Here is a 21560-nt window from a genome sequence, read left to right on the forward strand (position 1 = left end):
GCCAGAACGGGTACGTCCAATCGAGACGGGCGTCCTTTTAGTGATGTTGTAGCTTACTCAGGAGCGAATGTGTTAACCGCTGGTTCTAATCAGCAGGTACGTGCTGGTGATATTACTGTACCTAATGGTGGGCAAGACACTAATTCATGTGGCCCATTTGTTTTATCAGAATGGATGAACAATACTGACATTTTTCAGTTTTCACAGCAGAGTACTGGTATAGTGGGACCTCAAAGGAATGACCTCACTAATGAACTTCTAGCAAACAAGCTTAAAATTTTCGACAACAAAATTCTCAGGTTAAAAAAACTGCAACTTGAGATTGTTTATTTTAAACAATGTATCCAAGAGAAGTTGGTTCCAAAGGGTTTACGAAGCAACTTCTCTCCATCTGGGTTATTGAATGATGTTTGCTTTTACAGTGAATTTCAGGACTTATTCCAACAACAGGGCGTTCAGTTGTTGGAATTGATTGTTAAGCATTATAGTCAACATGTTTGTGTATTACTGAATGAAATTGATGTTCTGGACAAGGAAATGAGGGCAGATTTGAACTTCACAATGTACAAATTTGATTATGACCGTACCTTGTCAAGTATTGACTCACTATTGGTGAAGTTAAAATTGAATAAGAGTAAGAAACTTGTGAGGGACAGATTGGCTTACCATGATAATGTTGCATATCCTAGACTCCAACACTCAGACTCCACGAAGTCTAACACTAGGGTTAATCAGGGACAACTGGGTTCAACAGTGAACCTTGAATTAGATGACACTTATGTAGACGAGGACAACTTTGTGGAGGAAGAAGTGGGACCTAGACGCAATGACAGAATTAAAGGGCTTAAAAGAAATAACCCAGGCAACAAAAACACCCCAACTAATAAAAATAGTAATCACAACAATTTTTTAGGCAAACGAAAGTATCGCCGACAATCCAACAAGAGGGTGAACTAGAAATGATGACTGATAGTTTCATTGATACTAGTGATGCCCCTTCTCACTCTAATGATGTAGGCGATACTGGTGATGACGCCGTAGTATGTGCAACTAGCTGTTACCAAGGGCATGTTGCCCCTAGAATAATTTTAAATCAAAAGGGTGATTTTAAAATCTACAATTTTACAGAGTTGCAATTAAGAGACGAATTGGTAGAATTGCTTGCCCTTGGTTATACATTTGTCCCGAGTAGATTTGGGGATATACCAAAGGAGATTATTGAGTTGAAGTGCTTCGTTCGCAAGCTCAACCTGAAGTTACTCTTTAACAACGGGGTGGACATAACCCAGGACTCCTTGAAGCTGCCTAGTGTTTTCAATCCACCTCTCCACCCGTCTCTTCAGTTATTTGAGAGGGTCTTTGAGGTTGATTTTAGACATTCTTCTAAGGTGTGCCGGAGTAATGTGGAACCTTCACGATATAATATTGCTAAAGAACAGGCGCTACTCCTTGAACTTTGCCGCTACCCTGTCAGGTTGATAAAACTGGATAAGGGTGGCGGCTTGGTCATCCTTGATAACCCCATGTATACAGAGAAAATGCTTTCTGTCCTGGAGACTTCAGCTTATACTGAAGCCTCCATTATTGAAATACATCGATCCCATAACATGATGAGAGGTCTCTTTCGTGATTTATTCCTGGGTGGAAAAATAGACCTCGATACTTACAACTATATAGACATTACTTTGCCTAAACTTCCTGTTATGTTTGGCATTCCTAAGGTCCACAAGGATGTTAATAATCCACCTATGAGGGCCTTAGTGGACGGAAGATGTTCCATGATGTACCCAAGTGCTAAATTAGTTGACAAGATTTTGTCAAAGTACTTGAAACATCTTCCTGGAGTTTGTAAGGACTCCTGGTCTTTTTTGGAAAGTATTAACAGTATACCGTTCGATGGTGAGAATAATTTTCTCACCATCGATGTGGTGGACTTATATACTTCCATTCCACACCAGGAAGCCCTGGAATGGTTGGCTCTCTTACTTGCAGATTTTGGAGCATCAAAAACCGAAGTAGATCTTGTTACCGAAATCTTGGATGTTGTCTTGTCATGTAATTACTTTTTGTTTGACAAGAAATTCTTCTTGCAGAAGAAGGGTGTAGCCATGGGCTCACCTTGTGGAGCATCTGTGGCCAACTTTTTCATGGGGTACTGGGAAAGGAATTTCCTTTTTCCTTCCCCAGACTTGATGGGCTTCGTCCAATTTTACACGAGATACCTTGACGACATTTTTATTTTGTTTCGAGGTAGTTACATTGAAGCTAGCCATTTCGTCAATTCATTAAACAGTACAACGGAATTTCTCAAATTCACGTTTAAGTTTTCGGTAACAGATATTGACTACTTGGACGTGAAACTTTGCAAGGATGTTGGCATGAATGCTTATGTATCAAATGTGTTTAGAAAACCCACATATTGCAATTCTTTCCTGCACTTCTCTAGCCAACACCCCTTCAAACAAAAGAGAGCAATTGTGAAGGGCCAGTTGGTTAGAGCAGGGAGAATGTGTAGCAGGTTAGCTGATTTTCAGAGTGAGTGTGAACAGCTTGGCAATATGTTTCTTAATAGAGGTTACCCGAAACAGCTGGTAGAAGAACTAACTTCTGAGGTTCTTAAAAAGAGGTTGAGTGGGTTTCTTAAACCTATCCTATATCAAGTCCAACTAAGACTGGACTCTTTGCATCCTGACATGCCAGCATCACCTAGTAGTATTATTGACCTACCACTTGTTAATACTAGTATTAGTAACGGACGTGACTTTTCATTAAGTTACGTCGTTACTTATAGCTTTAGCTCTAGAGCTATGATGTCAATAATACGGAAGAATTGGCAATTCATCTTGAGTAGCCCTGGTATAACAGAAAAATTGGGACTTGTTCCCAACTTCGTTTTCAAAAGGAATAACAATCTTAAAGAGCTCTTACAAAGGGACTTCCACAGTAAAGGTTTTAATAAACAAATTGGTATGTCCTCATGTGGCTTTTGCAATTGGTGTCATAAAGTTAGGATGGGTCAGACTTATACAATAAGGGATAGGAAGTACACTATTAAATTCCCACTTAATTGTGAGAGTAGATCTATAGTGTACGTGGCCTTTTGTGAGTGTTGCCCCTCCTTCTATATAGGTAAGACCGATCGTAGACTGCGTGACCGCGTCTACGAACACATGTATGCTATCAAGAAAAAAATTGACACCAATGCTTTAGCCAAACATATAGACAACTTCCCAGGCCACTGTTTTTCATTTATGGCCATCGATCAAGTAACAACTAACATTCGTGGGGGCCCTATACCATTACTTTTGGAAACCCGTGAGTTGGAGTGGCAGTTGAGAACAGATGCTTTTTGCTATCCTGGTCTCAATGAAAACTGCAATATCTCTGCAGTTTTGAGACTTAGAAGCTATTTAAGGTAGTGTACTTATTTTAATATATTAGGTGCACCCTGTTTGTTTGTAATGTAGTTGTTGACACACTCCTTGATATACTTTTTGACATATTTATATTTAGTGATTTAATCATGCTATTGCATGGTATTTTTACTAAGCATTGAATGTGATATTTTTAATACAATTTGTCATATTTTTATACAATATAATTCACATATAGTATTTTCGTTTATGCTTTTCAGTTTGACCTCATATTTCATTGATCACATTCTGTGTCAATGAATGGAGGATTTGCTTGCAACAAAAGTCATGGAACTAGTTTTTTACTGTTTAAACAGTAATAACAGTTTTTTATTTATATGGTTATATAAATTACTTTTTGTTGATCGAACCTAACTTGTTACAATATGCCATCACTGGTTCATATCACTTTTGTAATTAGACTTATGTACTTCATTATATTCTTGTAAAATTTGCAGAAAATGACTTCTAATTGATGTGATGTCATTTCCTCTCAACTTCTTATTTATATTGAGCGTGCAATGACATTATTGTCTACCTATTTCTCTCTGAAGAAGCCACATTATTTTGTGGCGAAAACGCTTGTTAAAAACAATAAATTTGCGTTCAGATTTTAATTATCTGGTGGTTTGCTGGTGCAAGGAGTCCGTGTCCTTCTTGGTTCTTCTATATCAACAAACAGGGCAGAACCAGGTCTTACCCCTTGTGCCGAGAGGCCCTCAGACTGTGGCAACGGGCGATTTCCTCCCAACGATTTCTAACAGCAACGCATATTCCTGGGACATCCAACGTAATAGTGGACAGGCTCAGCAGGGCTATCCTCATGCCTCATGAGTGGTCTCTGAAATGGGAAATTGTGGAATCTTATTTCCCGCAAATGGGGCCAGCCTTGCGATCTCTTTGCCTCTCCCGTCATCAACAAATGCAGCAGCTACTTCTCCCTTGTTCCTCCTCCAGGTCAGATACCCAGGGATGCTCTAGTCCACGACTGACCTCAGGGACTCCTTTATGCATTTCCCCTAATTCCAAAAGTCATTCAGAAAGCAAAATCGTTGGGTTGCAAAATTATCCTCATTGCCCCCTATTGGCCTCGACAGATTTGGTTTCTGTTCCTTCACCCCCACCTTCTAGCCCAGCCTTGGATTCTGGACCCAGTACCGGACCTCTTGATTCATCAGCCAGGCGAGCTACACCAGTCCCTCCAATCTGAAGCTCACAGCTTGGTTACTCCACTTCCAGTCCTAGCCAGGCTCCCCAATATTTCCCCAGCAGTGCATGATGATATTGTTTCCTCCCATTAGACAAATACAAGGAAGGTCTATGCTAGCAAGTGGAAAAGATTCTCTTACTGGGCAGAATCCAGGAATTTAGATCCTTTTACAGCTCCTGTGCACAAGATTTTGGATTTCTTAGCAGAACTGTTTCATTCTGGTGCAGCGGCTGCTACCATCAGAGTACAACTAGCTGCCATTTCAAATTTTCACGTCAGAGTTTCTAACTCCAGCTTAATGTCTCACAAACTCTGTAAGGCCTTCATGAGAGGTACATCTCTACTTAGACCCCCAGTGAAAGAGCCCCTTCCACCTTGGGATCTCAGTTTGGTTCTGGCCTCCTTGATACTGCCACCCTTTGAACCAGCAGCAACGTCATGTTCCTTGAAATTTCTCTCTTGGAAAACTCTCTTCCTAGTTGCTATTACTTCTGCCAGATGTGTTTCAGAACTTCATGCACTATGTGTTCGCCCTCCATACCTAGTTTTTCACAAAGACAGAGTTTCTCTGAGAACCAACCCATCTTTTCTACCTAAAGTTTGTTCAGAACACAATTTGAATCAATCCATTGAACTTCCTGTCTTTTTCCCTAATCATTCCAACAAGGCAGAATACAGATTACACCAATTGGATGTGCATAGACAACTGCTTTTCTATCTCCATAGAACTAAAGAGATGAGAAAATCAGATCAGTTGTACCTTTCATTTGCTAACAACAAACAAGGCCTTCCAGTTTCTAAAGTAACATTGTCAAAATGGTTATCAGACACCATAGCCCATACCTACCATTTGCGACAAAAAGATCTTCCAGCAAAACCCAAAGGTCATTCAACCAGGTCAGTAGCTACTTCAGTAGCGCTTCAGTCTAGATTGCCCATAGATTCAATTTGTGCAGCAGCTACTTGGGCAGATTCTCATACATTCATTTCTCATTACAAAGTAGATGTGGTCTCCCAGGGCAGGGCTTCCTTTGGTTCCACAGATGTTCATCGTGTTTCACTGTTGCAGTCATGACTGTAGGGTTCTCCCCTGCCGGCAGGCAGTCCTCAGTCAGCCAGAATCCCAAAGTCTGGGTCCGGCGTCGGCTGTTCAACCATGCTTCCTGACGTCAGAGCGCCAGGAGTACAAAGCCGACAGCTGACGCCATGTTCTCCAGTCTTTCTTGCCGTGCGGTGATAGCAGTTCGCAAGTGCCGGTCGGCTGACTCCTGACATTTTTTTTTAACAAAACTTCAGTCCGAAGATTTTATTCTCCTATTCAAGCTAAGTACCCCGTTGGGGAAACTTCTTTCTTGCTCCAGTCCGATGTCAGAAAAAGTTAATAATTGTATTTCATGTGGGAAACAAATACATCATAAGGATTTTCATTCTTACTGTATTCCTTGCCTAGGCCCTGACCACGACGTAGCTAGTTGTCGGTTTTGTGCTAGATTCAATCAACGTACTATTAAATGAAGGTACGATTTTGCATTTCATTACTTCGGTAGGCGTTTTAATTACAAAATGTCGGATACGGTTCCAGCTACCGGAGTTCACAAACGACACAAGGACAAAGGCCTCTGAGGTCCAAATCTGATGATATCGCACAAGCAGAGCCAGCTTCAGGTTCGGCCGTCGTCAGTGAGGCGCTTTTGCAGCCCCTGTCGTCGGCCATTTCGGAACCGATGGCAGAAACGGACTCCCACGAGGAGCCATCTAGGCCTTTGAATATTTCAATTGCAAGACCTTCGGACAATGCTCCTTCGGATGGGTCCGGAGCCGCTGTGCAGGTACCGGCTTCCGAAGGGGTTTTCAGGCCTACTCAGCTTCTGATAAAGGCAAAGGCAAAGACTCCTTCCAAATCAAAAACTGCAACACAGGCCTCTTCTGATCTGGCTCCCAAGTCACAGAAACAGTTACTTAAGATGGCGGAGGATTTACTTACTATGATTAGGGGTTCTCATCCCCCTCCAGATAAAAGGCCAAGGCAGGAAGTTTATTATGACTCCTCTGATCAGGCTTCTGTTTCTTCAGTTTCTTCTTCTGACCAGGAATATTCTTTCCCTCCTTATGAGGATTCTGATGCTGAGGAATCCATTCCTTCAGCTTCTCCCCCTGAGGATTTCTCTTTTGGGGAAACTTTGCATGAAATGAGGGAACATTTCCACTGGGAAGGACAGGAGTATTCGGAATCTAAGAAAAGACTAAGGGATTTTCTTCTTCTTCCCAACATAGACCCCTGGCTATTCCTCCTATTTTGGATATTGTGGATGATGCTTTTCGGAGGCTAACTTAACCCCTGACTCTTTCCCTCCTGCTCCTGTTAAGCCTGACAGATATTACAGGGTTCCGGATTCCCACCAGTTTTTGTACAAGAACCCTACTGCTGACCCTGAAACCATTTCTCAGGGTCCTAAGGGAGTTAAGGCCGCTTCTGCTAAAAACCCCATTCCCACTGAGAAAGATTCCAGATCTTTAGAAAGATGGGGCAAAAAAGTGTACACTTCTGCTACTTTATCCATTAGGGCTTTAAACTGTCAGTTTCATATGCTGAAATACCAGCAATTTCTCCTGTCTGTTTTAAAACAAACGCTTACTTCCATTTCCGCCTGTGCAGATGATAAGGAATTACATGACTTAATGCATGCCACTGAACAAGTTGGGAAGCATGGTTTGCACTGTGGATTTGATGCCTTGGAGGCTTCTTGTAGGGCTGCTGCCTCTGGCACAGTCATTAGAAGGCATGCATGGTTAAAGGAACAAAATTTGCCTGATCAAGTAAAAGCTAAATTATTTGATGCTCCTGTTCAGCATAATGTTTTGTTTGGATCTAAAGCTGAAGAGGTGATTAAAAAGATGGAGGACAAGGCGAAATCCATGCAAACTGTTAAAGATTTCTTACAAGTACAGCCTCCCAGATTTAGCAGGAATTGGCCTACTAAAAATTGGTCCTTTCCCTATACAGACAGGCCTCAGAGGGGTAGATACAGACGCTCCCGAGGAAGGCCTCAAGCACAAGCCTCTTACAGACCAAGACAGTGGACTGCTTCCACCCCTAGAGGGGGAGAGGACAGGTCGCAAACCCATAGGAAACAGACTCAATGACTCCCTCTGTTGGGCTGCAGGAACTTCTTGCCTGGAAGCCCCTCTCGGAGGAAAACCTTCACTTTTTCACCAAAATTGGACTCCTATAACCCAAGACAAGTGGGTTCTGGATGTGGTTTTAAGAGGTTACAAATTCCATTTTCATACCCTACCAAGGCCAAGCGGATGGCCAGATCTTCCAAAACATCAATGGACAGAGGCCTTAAACCAGGTGGAAGCTCTTTTGGCTATGAAAGCCATAGAACTAGTTCCGCTTTCAGAGATGGGACAAGGTTTTTACTCAAGGCTCTTTCTAGTCCCCAGGAAGCAAAATTGATGGAGACCCATTCTGGATCTGTCAGTCTTGAACACTTTTCTAGAAATACCAAAATTCAAGATGCTTACTCTACAGCAGCTACTTCCAATGCTGACCAAAAATGCATGGATGGTGACTTTGGATTTAAAAGAGGCATATTTACACATTCCCATCAGGCAGGAGTGCAGAAAATACCTCAGATTCAAGGCCGGGTGGAGGCATTATCAATTCTCTGCGCTGCCCTTTGGATTGTCTACTGCGCCCAGGGTCTTCACCAAGTGCCTGGCTCCAGTAGTAGCTTATTGCAGACTCAAGGGAATTCAAATTTACCCTTATCTGGACGATTGTCTTATTCAGGCAGACAGCAAGGATGTCTTACTCCAGCATCTAGAATTTGTTCAGAAACTTCTCAAGTTCCTGGGATTCACTGTCAACATAAAAAAGTCAAATTTGACTCCCTTGCAACAGATAACTTTTCTGGGTGCTCTTCTAAACACAACAACCCAGATGGCATTTCTGACATACGAAAAACAATTACAGCTGGCTTCAACTTTCAAAACCCTGGCAACTTTAACTCCGCTATCTGCAAGGAAATTCCTGCAGGCTTTGGGTTACATGGCCTCCTGCATCCTTCTCGTACCATATGCAAGACTACATATGAGGAAAATATGCAAGACTACATATGAGGAAAATACAGTGGTACCTAAAAAGTCTATGGTCTCAGCATTGCCACAGTTTAGACATACTGATCTCCATCCTGCCTTGTCTTCAAAAGGAATTCCTTTGGTGGTCCAAGGCATGTACTCTAAACAAAGGAAAACCCTTCTGTCTGCTTCCTGCCTCCTGCCACTCAGATACTAACCACGGACGCCTCAGATTATGCATGGGGAGCCCATTTTCTGGGCAACTGTATGCAGGGCCTTTGGACAAAGGATCAGGAGCACCTACATATCAATTTAAAGGAAATGTTAGCCATTCAGAAAGCTCTGTGGGCCTTCAGGAATCTCCTGCAACCAGGACAACTACTGATACGAACAGACAACACCACAGTTATGTGGTACATAAACAAGCAAGGGGGATCCCATTCCTACCCCCTTTGCAGACTAGCCATGAATCTATCGAACACAGCTCTAGCTTGCAATCTGGACCTTCAAGCTCAATTTCTACCAGGAAAGCAAAACTTCCTGGCAGACAGTCTGAGCAGAAACCTTTCGGATCCACACGAGTGGATGCTGGACACCGAAATATTCAGGATGATAACAGCAGTCTGGGGATGTCCTCACATAGACCTCTTTGCATCCCATCTCAATCATCAACTACAGACTTTTTGCACCAGGACTTTCCACAAACAAGCTTGGAAAGTGGATGCCCTATCATTCAGTTGGAGAAACCTCTCGGGATATGCCTTTCCGCCTCTTCCTCTTCTTCCACGGGTATTATTAAAGATAAAACAAGACAAGCCCAAGATGATAATCTTGCTGTCCCCAAATTGGCCTCGACAGTTTTGGTATCCAACTCTGAAAAACCTATGTCGGGAGCCCCCTTGGGTTTTACCACAGACTCCGAACCTTCTGTCCCAACATCAGGGTCAGGTTCTTCACTCCCATGTCAGAACTCTCAGCCTGGTGGCCTGGTTAATCCAGGGTCTTTGATTCATTCTCTCCTACCCAAGCAGGTTATGGATGTCATTTTAGAAGCCAGACGTCCTAGCACTAGAAAATCTTATGCAGGAAAATGAAAAAGATTTTGTTCCTGGATGCAGGCTCAGGATTCTGATACTCTTCTTCCTAACATTCCTTTGATTTTACTTTATCTGACAGATCTCTTACATAAGGGTCTCTCTTTCTCTTCCATTAAGATTCCTGCCTCTGCTATTTCCGCTCATTATAATACAGACCCTCCATTCTTTTCCCACCAGCTCATGAGACAGTTTCTCAGAGGAGCTAAGAACTTAAGGCCTCTTAGATCTCCTCCCATTCCTGCTTGTGATCTTAACTATGTTTTCGAAAAACTCACCTTACCTACTTTTGAGCCTGCTGCCTCTTCTGACATCCAAGTTTTTATCTTGGAAAACAACCATCCTGTTAGCTCTGACCTCTGCCAGGAGAGTTTCACAGTTGCAAGCTCTTATGGCTGTGGAACCTTATATTATTTTTCATCAAGACAGGGTTTCTTTAAGGACTAATCCTACATTCATGCCTAAGGTGGTTTCCAAAGTGGCTTTAAATCAAACTATTCACTTGCCAACCTTTTTCCCCACTCCTCACAATAAAGGGGAAAGGATCTTACATTCCTTGGATGTACACAGACAACTACGTTTTTACCTGGACAGAACCAAGGACATCAGAAAATCAGAGCAATTGTTTGTTTCTTATGCTTCAAGTTCTCAAGGTAAAGCCATTTCAAAACAGACCATTTCTAAATGGATTGCTCATGGTATTAGATTTTGTTATTCACACCATGGAAAGCAAATCCCAGGGAGTATACGGACTCATTCCACCAGAGCTGCTGCCACTTCAGCTGCCTTCCTCAGGGGAGTTCGTACCAAAGACATTTTGGAGGCTGCAACTTGGAGTTCAGTGCATACTTTTTCAAAGCACTACAATCTACCTCTCTACTCTAAGTCTAGGGCAGGCTTTGCTTCTGCAGTCTTGCAGGGCCTTTTAGCCGCCCCTTCTACTTTATGACCACCTCCCTTTCACTCTGCTTTGGGATTCTACCCTACAGTCATGACTGCAACAGTGAAACACGATGAACGTAGTACATTTGTGTACACTTACCATAAATGTAGATGTTCGAGTGTCTTCACTGTTGCAGTCTGGGTTTCCCTCCCTCCTGTCCCCTCTTATTTTTACCTTTGTATGGTTTCCTTTCTCACCATTCTTTTGAGGTGTATTTGCAAAGGTTATGGGACCTTACTCATTTTGGAACTCCTGACATCTGGGGCAAGAAAAACTGGAGAACATGGCGTCAGCTGTTGGCTTTGTACTCCTGGCGCTCTGACGTCAGGAAGCATGGTTGAACAGCCGACGCCGGACCCAGACTTTGGGATTCTGGCCGACCGAGGACTGCCTGCCGGCAGGGGAGAACCCTACAGTCATGACTGCAACAGTGAAGACATTCGAACATCTACATTTATGGTAAGTGTACACAACTGTACTTTCTGAAGAGTCTGTTCCAGTGAGCCACCCAGGATTGAGGTGCTAGGGATGCTGTCCCAGCAAGAACGAAGGCGAGATTGGACAACTTTTAACATAAAGAAGTTATGTACCTACCATAACGTTTCATATTAGTTGTCCTTCATCTCGCCTTTCTTCTTGCGTCCCTCCCTCCTTCCCTCTTCCTTGAGGATTGAGAGGAGTTTCTCAATGGTTTCACTGGCTAATTTGTTTTATTAGTTGCTTTCCAAGCAAACCATGACAATTAATTGTATATCCAGGTTTATTAAAGGATTATCTTGTATAACTATGTATAGTGTGAGCTATCTCAAACGAGATTTGGGTAGCTGACGCTGGACATTCTGTGATAAGGGGTAGCCTCGAGCCAGTAAAAAGCTGTCGAGCTATAGTAAGTTGCCGAGTCGGAGACGAGGATCGGCTCTGAACCCATCCAGCAAGAAGGAAGACGAGATGAAGGACAACTAGTATTAAAAAAAATATATATATATATATATATAGAGAGAGAGAGAGAGAGAAATAGAGAGAGACTTGAAGTTGTAAGACTTTTCAAACTCCGGTGATTGCCATCTGAGAAGTGATTTGCAGGAGACAAACTTTAAAAGTCTTGTTGCATATTAGCTATTATACAATGGCTAGTAATATTCAGACAAGAGCATGCTGGTCAGCCCAACCAGCGTGCCTGTTGTAAATCTGAGAATGTAGCAGTGGAAAAAGGTCCACACTTTTTTCCATTAGTATATCTCATAAAATTTTTACACTTCATTCTTTTTTTTTTTTAATATAAATTTACAAAACTGAAGACCTCAAACGAACAAGGGAGATGGCACAGAGAAAAATAAGAGGATAATCAGGTACATTCTGTAAAACTAATGAAATGTACCTGATTAACCTTTTATTTTCTCTGTCCTGGCTCTCCTGAACATTAAAACTCTCCCAGTTTCTTTTTTCTTTTAAATAAATGGGAAAAAAATGGAGATCTTCCTTTCTCTGTTGCTTCCCTTGCACAGCACTGATGTACTGCATAAGCATGGGAACACAAGTCCTGTAGGCATACACAGTACATCAGAAAAGCCCCAGGATTCCGGAAAAACATGGAAGGGCACCACAGAGGCATTATACAAAGGCATTATTTAAGAAAAGTAAGTATTCTTTTCTTAAATAATGTCATCGTATAATAGCAATAACTGACATTGTGGTGTAGTGTACTGTAGATTTACCCATAGTTGGCTTTTTTTTTTTTTTTTTAATGGCACTGGCTTCGCCCTTGTGATTAAACCACACCAACCATGGGTAAATCTTCAACATACCGCACCAATGTCATGTGTTATTGCTATAATATTTTTCTGGAATACAGTTTTTATCTATTTTGTAAAGCTGTAGTAGCAGGAATTAATACATGATTAAAAATGCTATTTTTTTCTAAATATATTGTCTAGCAAACTGTCATTATTGAAAATGCTAACCAGGTTCAACTTACAAGTTTAGTGTTTTAATGTCACAACGAGCAGCTACTATATCCAACCTTTTTGCTGGTACAAATGACAATTCTTTTCTCAACCAAATTCTCTCTCTCCATCCATTAAAACTGTCAGTGACAAATTACAAACTTTAAAAAAAAAGTCCATGAGTCATTTTAACACCTCCATCTTGAAGTTTGTTGAAAATTATTCTTGGAATTCTGGTGAAAGTTATTGTTGGGATTCCCTGCTACTACTAATGCCCATGATCTCTCCTCGAAAACCCTTTTTGCCTGTGATAAACAATGATGATCTGACTGTTGCCCCTCCTCTCATTGTGATTGGAGGAATTCTGTTAAGGTTGGCGTTGATTTTGATTGGACCATTGCCAAGCCACTCTATTGTTTTGATCATCCCACTGCCTATTTCTCTTTTGCCTGTTCAAAAAATGGCCATTCTGTCGTCATTTGATTTGCGAGTTGTCCCACAAAATCATTCATTAAGAAAATAAGAGAACTTGCCTTTTAATGTGAAAGCCACATCATTTGCTGCATTAGTAGAATCACTTTCACTTCCCCTATTAATGTTGGACACATTATTTTTAGTTTAAAGATTGTAATAAACTTTCCCATTCCCATAGTCATATTTGCCTCTCTCAAATTTCTTACACTTATATTTTTGGAGTACAGCATTCTCTTTCTCAACCATCCCTGGTAATAGAAGCCATTTTACTGTTAAAGATTGTACTGGAAACCAAAGACTTCAATTCGTCAAAAATGTGTTTCACTTCAGCTTTTATCTTATTAAGCTCACCTTCATCAAGTCTAATAGGCGTGTTCATATACTCCAAACCAGTTTTGTGGTTGAGTGCCTTCCAGTCATTCGTGAAAGATTCAATGCCAATTGGCAAAATCAACAGTCGTAAACCCGCCCCCGCAAGCTTTCTTTAAAAAATATCCATTGTAAGCACTTGATTTTTGAGCAGCTACTTCTCAAAATTATTAGATTTCTTGTTAAGATCTGCAAAACTTTCTCCAGTCCCAGCAGTGGATCCTCCAGTATTGAATTAATTCCAACTGCTAATAAATCTTCAAAGGTACTCAAGGTTGAAGAAGTCAAGTCATCATATGGAGCATTCAAAAGTGTGAATAAAGTGGTATAAATGATATGTTAAATTTGAATGTTATTTCCTTAGCCATTAGTTCGTTGTGGTAGTTTGATTTTTTTTCAGCTGAGTTGTCCTACTTTGTCTTAGTCTGATGAATTAATTTTGGATGAAATTCTTAACTCAAATTATGTCCTATGAATAAAGGTTCTGTTTTTATTATGATTTGTGTCATTCTTTGACTTGTTAAATTATTGCTTTAGCATCAAAAAGCAGATTAGCTGATGGCCATTATTCCATTTTACAGGATTTCTGAGCTACAACTCTTCACATGCAAGGATCCTTTTATTACATCTATCACAGGGGATATGGTTAGCCTTAAAGTCCTATCCTCCCTTCATGCTAAAGGGAGTTTCATAATGCTTCCTTAAAAATTTAATCATTTTTTTTGTAATCTTTTTTGAACCTTAAAATAATGTAGAATTTTACACCGCTTAAATGTGTACAAACAGATTAGTTGCTTTCTGTACAGGACTCAGGAATTCATCCCTTGAATCTAGTAATCAGGGTAGATCAGTGACGAAGCAGACCTGTGCAAGTGATTGTGTTACTTTTTCTTTGAAGTATGGAAAATGTTGCAGGGCAGCTTTCTTTAAGCATGTGTCAGCTCTGTGCATTTGTAATGTAGCTACTTGGTGTTCCATCCCTTTAATTTCCAACCACTGTAAGTTGGACAGCCATTCTAGAAGCTAGGAAGGATTTGGCACTACAGTCCTGCAGGGTATTTAATTTCAGGGTCTTTCTAGGTTTGTTTGCAGTGCCTTCCAGCACTGGCTGCCTCTCCCCCTGTGCACCTTTTTATCAGATTGTACACAAAGGCTGGAACTGGGATCCTCCAAGGGAGAGAGGGTTCTGATTCCCACTTAGTATGGAAAAGAGAAGAGTTGCTGCCTTCCATCAGGTATGTGGTTTCTCACACCAGCAGAGAACAGAGGATGATGTGAAATGGTTGCCTCTGTTATCCAGGCTTGTAAGTGTGTGTTTCAGTGTTTTAGAAGAGTTAGTCTGTGTCTGACATCTGCAGAGTTTCTGGGAGGTCGAATGGGCAAATGTCTATCTGTGGCTAATTCCCATATGTAAATAATTGTACTGTCAAAGCAATACTCCTTGTAATATCTACTGTTATGGTGATTTCATCACATGACTGTACTGTAAGGCAGTATGGTAGAAGGCAGATAACATAATTAGCACAGTTAAACACCTTACATGTGCATGGCCCGACTGTGAAAACTAGCACAGCAGTAGCTAAATGCAGTTCAACTAATTTTAATTTAACTGCAGTAAAGTACTGATCTGATGTTGTCAAACTTTGTTCATTCTTGACAAATGGGACTCTGTCCTGATCCTCGGAACCGGTTCTGCCATTATACAGTTCGCACCAGCCAAAAAAACACTTGAGGTAAGACTCTATCCACAACCCCCCTATCTCCATTACCTCAGATCTCATTTGCCGCTCTGTCAGCAAGAAACGTCAGCCGTTACTGTCAGCTAATTCTTTTCAAGTTCTTTTAAAATTCCTTTTTATATATATATTTTTTTTTTCTATCTATATCTTTTTTTGATTTCCATCCGAGTGTCTGAATACTCTACCCTTTTATCACTTATTATCCCTCTCCATTTTTCTTACCTTTAGGGGTATTTCTCTTTACCACTGTTTTAATTACCGTTTTGGTATTCTTATCTACCATAGCTGGTAGATTTTTCCCGTCGGTCCTGGGTGTGTCTGTGTGTGTGTGTGTGTTGTTAGCACTTGTTTCTCGTCAGTGTAAAATGGCAGGGAAAAAAAGGTACTTCTGGGTTCATATAGTGCCAAGACTGTGGAAGAAAGATACCCAATTCTGGTGGGCATCTTTCCTGTGTTTATTGTCTAGGAGCTCCTCACCTGGATTTAAATTGTGACATCTGCCAGACCTTTAGTCATCGGGCCTTGGTCGAGTGTCGTAATAAGCTCATTTTAAATGGCTTATTAAAGACCTCTTTCAGCGAAGCTTTGTCCAAGCCTGACTCTTCTAAAAAGAAGAGCCACTCAGTGCCTGCATCTCCAATGGCACCAAAACATAAGACTCCAGTTCTGACAGCCTCTTCGGAACCAACAGCTAAGTTACTGAAACTACAAGTTCAAGATTCCACGGCACCGATTGCAACTACTATGGTGCCTTCGGCACCAGCATCGGCACCGGTGTCTTTGGTTTCCGGCTTAGTGCGGACCTCTCCTACTACACCTCAGCAGCCTTTACACATCCCCTCAGTGCAGATTCCAGAACAGGTTTTTCCCAGGACAAGGTATTCACCTGCCATAGATCCCCTTGCGGGCAAGTTTCCCAGTCCCTTCTTCGAAATACCCGAGTCCCCTTCAGGGTTTTCAGTTTGTTCCTCCGGGAGTCTCTCCAAGGTAGACGTGTGATTGGTGGATCAGCTGTTGGCGGCCAGAGGTATCCCTGCCTCTTCTAAAGCCCCTCTCCCTTCTGGAGTTTGGAGTATCTTCTCCAAGGACTCCTACACGGTCGTCTCCTCTGACTTCCTCTCGAGCTTTGGAGCCCAGCACTTCAATCCTCCCAGTGCCGTTAGGCATCCCTTCCACGGCACCAAATGTGGCTCTGACTTCTTCAGTTCCCTCTTCGGAACTGATAGATTCTTGGGGCTGAGACTCCGCTCCTGGTTCCCAGGGTCTTAGATCGGCTTCTGTTCTTTATGCGGAGCCGACCTTGTCTCTTGGGACTTCAGTTGTGGATCCCCAGCTTCCTACCTTGGAAAGTGGGCTGTCTGAGTGGGGTGTGACCGCTTTTACGAGCTCCCACTCCTCTTTGGGGCCTGCCTTCTAGGCTATGGAGAGAGCTTTACCCTTTGCAGGCTGTCAGCTGGGTCCTCTGCATCATAGTGTCATACTACCATATCTTCTGGCCTAGAGCCGACACCAATTCCCATGACAGGACAGCGAGCACAGATGCTTCAAATTACCCTTGTACTAGGCCCCTCTTCTTCGGAGTCTTGGGGATGCCCGCTGAGGACCCTACTCTTGTAAGACGACGTGCAAGAGGAAGCACCTAGATTCCCTGGAAGAATCTGTCACTGAGGACACGGATTTCAGTGAAGGGGAAGGGGAAGATTCTCCCCGGTCACCCCCTGAAGATGTCTTCTTTGGAGACATCCTAGTAATCTTCAAGCACAGGGGTAACTGAAAGCCCCAAGACCTGACCTCAGAGGAATCCATGTACTTACAAGCATTCGGTGCTCAACCATCTACTTCCTGGGTGACTCCACCCACTGACAGTCTTATTAAGCTGATCATGCAGCAGGCTTGGAAGGCCCCTGACTCCATAGAGCCTATTCCCCAGAGACGAGACAAAATTTTGTCACCTCCTGAAGAACAATAATATTGGGCCAAGGGTTTAGCAGTAAATGCCATGGGTAGTGGCAGCTGCCACCAAGAAAAAACTCACCGATGAGAGTTCTACTGTCTATCCTTCTAACCGGGAGTCTGGGATGATGGACAGATTTGGAAAGCGGGTCTATGCGTCATCGACCTTCGTACTCAGGTCTCTGAACTTCATGGCACATTTTACTAAACTCCAGGGAGACCTGATTAAGGAATTATCAGATACTGTCAGTGTCTGACAAGGTTGCCTCTCAGCTAGCCACCCTGGAGTCTATATTGAACTCATCCATGCGGCTCATTGCACTGTCAGATGAAGGCACGAGACCAGAGCAGCAGGTTCCGGCATTGCCATTAGACGCCACTCCTGGGTGCGCTTGTATGTATTTGTGAAGCCCTTAAGTCTTCTTTCATCAGTGCTCCTTTTAACGGATCAGCTTTGTTTGTCCCTAAGGTGAGGGATGTACTAGCCAGGTGTGAAAAGGACGGAAAAGCCCTGTCTGCTGTGGGCATTTGTTTTTCTACTCCTCAGTCATCCTACTCCAGGAATCAGAGGAGTGGTAAGATGTGGTTCAAAAAGTCCCAGGGGCCTTTCCAAGACGCACATGGAGACAGTTCCCCTCGAGGCAGAAGGGAGAGCTCAGATGGAAGACGCTGATTGCGAGGCAGAGGTGCCCTGTGAAACCAGGGTTCCAAAGACTCTTCCTCTGGGCAGCCCTACCAGTGCTCCTGAAAGGAGGCCCGATTGCTTACCTCTGGAAGCAGTCGGGGGAAGACTCTCACTGCACTTGATAGCCTGTCGACAAATAACCTCCGATACTTTGATGCAAAGAATAATTTCCAGAGGCTGTTACATCCCCTTCATCCTTTTTCTGAGATCACAGAGAAAAATCCCTGATGTTCCACCCAATCAGACCAGCCATAGAAGTTCTAAAGCTGCTAGAAAAGAGAGCCATCCAAGAAGTCCCATCAGACCAGATAGTATCCAGATTTTACTCCAGGTTCTTTAGTGCCAAAGATGATGGGTTACTGGTGGCTGATATTGGACTTCAGACTTCTGAACAGGTTTGTTCAGCAGACAAAATTCTGGATGGTTAGGGTTCAGTCTCTTCTCCCCTTTCTAGGGAAAAATGATTGGATGTGCTCTATAGAACTTCAAGATGCATGTTACCACATAAAGATAGACAAACGCTCAAAATATCTCCGCTTTCGGCTAGTAGCAAGTCATTATCGGTTCAGAGCGCTGCCCTTTGGTCTCACCACAGCCCCCATAGTGTTCACCAAATGCATGGTAGCAGTCACGGCTTACGTGAGACTACATGGATTCAGAGTGTTTCCTTATCTAGACGACTGGCTCCATTCCGTCCCTACCTGGCATCTACTGCTTCAAGCCACAGACTTCATCATACACTTGTTCAGTTCCCTGGCATAACAATCAACAAAGAGAAATCACAGCTGTCTCCCACTCAGGACCTAGAATTCATAGAAGCCCGCCTCAACACAGTTTTGTTTGTACCTTCCCTGCCTGTACACAGGCTCCAAAAGATAAAGTCTCAAGTACAGCTCATTTTAGTAAAAACAGAGTGCCCGCTCTATTTGTCCTTCAAGCCCTAGAATCTGTGGCAGTGGCCATCACCCTGGTTCCCTTGGCGAGATTTCACATGAGTATACTTCAATGCCTTCTGATATCCCAATGGTCCATCCTATGTCATCCGATGACTCACCCGATCTTAGTAATAGGACATTGCAAAAAGGATCTATCCTGATGGATGCAGTCAGAAGAACACCTAATGGGTCATCCCTTTGTTTCCCTGCAACTCAAGGCCAAAGTGACCATGGACACCTCCCAGATGGGGTGGGGGGCGTTATTATCTGGGAGGAACAGTTCAAGGCATTTGGTCTCCACAAGAGGCCAACTTGCACATCAGTGTCCTGGAGGTGTGAGCAGTACTCCTAGCGTTGCAAGCCTTTCAATCTGCTACTCCTCTAGGAGCAGTTGCTTTCCAGTCAGACATGTCAGTGGTTTGGTACAACAACAAACAGGGTGGAACCAAATCCTAGCCCCTTTGCAGGGAAGGTGTCAGAATGTGGCAGTGGGCGATATCTTCCAGCCGTTTTCTTGTGGCATTGCATATCCCGGGGAGTTCCAGCAAGATATCGGAGAAGCTGAGCAGACACATTCTACTGCCTCATGACTGGTCTCAGTCCCAAAGTGGCAAAGGAAATCTTTCACCGATGGGGCCAGCCTTGCTGTGATCTGTCTGCCTCCCCAACCAACAACAAGTGCAGCAGCTACTTTGCTTTAATCCCCGCTCAGGGGAAGACCCCGAGAGATGCTGTCCTCGATTGGCCCCCAGGTCTTCTTTATGCCTTTCCCCCTCTCTACACATACATCTCTTCCTAAAGAAAGCCCAAAGGTTGCAAAGCAAAGTGATTCTCATTGTCACCTTCTGGCCCAAGCAAATATGATTCCCCTTTTTTGGCCTCATTTGATTCACCATCCATGGATTCTGGACCCAGTCCCAGACCTGCTGTCTCACCCACAGGGATTGGTGCATTCCCATCTACACTCTCTCAAGCTCATAGCTTGGTCCCTCCAATTTCATTAGTCGCCGGGTAGAATACAACTTCTCTTATACAAACAATTCTTCTGGATTCCCATAGCCTTCTACTAGGAGACTCCAGTAAATGGAAGAGATTTTCAATTTGGGCTTCTGAAAGCAATTTAGACCCCCTTTTGTTACCTGTTGAAAAAGTTTTGGAATTTTTACCCATCCTTTTTGATCAAGGAGCTTCTGCTTCCACCATTAGAGTTCAGTTAGCAGCCATTTCTTATTTTTACAATGGATACAATGACCATTATTTAATATATATAATGTAATATTGCTTACACTTACTGGACATACATAGGCAACTACGGTTGTACCTGAACAGAACTAAAGTCTAGGAAATCAGTTCAGTTCATTTCCTCTTCTGGTCAAACGGTGAGACAAGCTATATCAGAAGTGACCTTATCTAAATGGCTAAGAGACATACCTTCCAACCGTACTGAATTACTCTGTTTTTACCGAGTTTGGGGGGGTCAAATAATGGGGTGCCATGATTTCTGAGTGGCACCCCTTCATTTCTGATTTTTCCCAGCTTTTATTTCTTAAATTTTTTCTCTGCATTTTTGTGCTGACATCAGCTCCGTCAGCCTGTTGGAATTGAGCTCAAGAGGTCAATTCCAGGCTGGCTGACTGCTTGAATGGATCTGCTAGTGGGAAGCGTCTGGTGTGTGTGCAAGCAGGAAGGCTTCAGGAAGGGACTTGCATTTTGTTCTGGATGTCATACTACTGCTGCAGAGCTTGTGCGAGCAGAGAGGGAATGGATACTACTACTGCAGGGCTTGTGCGAGCAGAGTGGGAAGGACTTGCATATGGGCTGCTTCAGGTATGAAACTGTCAAACTGTGTGTGTGTGTGTGTATGCACTCGTGCATGTGTGTGTGAATGTGAGTGTGATCAGTAGGTTAGCTGAATTTTTTTTCTAAGGACAACAAAATTTAATGTTCCCTTCTTTTTCTCTTTAGGCAGTGCAGATGTTCTTCTTGTTTCACTGTTGCAGTCATCACATTTGGGTTATCTGCTTGCAGTAGCCCTCAGTCGGCCTGATTATCAAAGTATTGGGTCCTGCATCGGTTGCTGTCTCATCTTCCGTGACGTCAGGTAGTCAGGGGTATAAAGCATGCAGCCGATGCCATTACATCAGTCTTTCTTGCCATGCGGTGCCCGAAGCAGAAGCAGTTCGCAAGTGCCGGTTGGTTGACTCCTGAAATTTTCGATGTAATGTGACCCTATCTCGCCTACATTCATTACTGACGGGCTTGGAGCCGAGAATCGGCTCGAACTCGGCCGCTATAACTAGCACAAAGTCTCTCATTGGCTGGGCTAACCCTGTATCCCAGGATGCACCACGCCCAAACCCCCAGATCTCGTTTGCCGCTCCTAGAGTAACGACGTGGTCTCGACTTGGCTGTGGCTAAGTACCCTCTCTTTTTTGACTTTAATAACTGTTTGCTCGAGTTATTATTTCCAAAAAGCTATTTTAATAGCTACATTGTCTGTTGTCCCTTTTTGTGATTGATTGCGGTTTTTTGTGTGGTAATCCTTCTGTTTGGCGGGCTAGGCCTGTTTAAGTTAGAGGGCCTTTGCCCTACCTTGTGTCTTTAGTGTTCGGGCGTTTAAGTTAGAGCCCTTTCCACCCTCCCTCCTTGTGTTGCTGAGTGTGCGGTCATGTTTCCTTATGTCTGGCAAGGAACAAAAAGAACATAAGCCATGTGGCTT

At 43.0% G+C, this 21560-nt stretch overlaps 1 protein-coding gene across 1 annotated transcript in view; it reads left to right on the top strand.

Moving 5' to 3' along the window:
* Positions 1–21560, top strand: part of LOC122815199 (serine/threonine-protein kinase WNK1-like) — a 3137204-nt gene that overhangs the window by 3030310 nt on the left and 85334 nt on the right. The gene's annotated exons all lie outside the window — the stretch shown is intronic.

Source organism: Protopterus annectens, chromosome 11.part0 (assembly GCF_019279795.1).
Source record: "Protopterus annectens isolate FY-2018-M chromosome 11.part0, PAN1.0, whole genome shotgun sequence".
Taxonomy (NCBI): Eukaryota; Metazoa; Chordata; order Ceratodontiformes; family Protopteridae; genus Protopterus; species Protopterus annectens.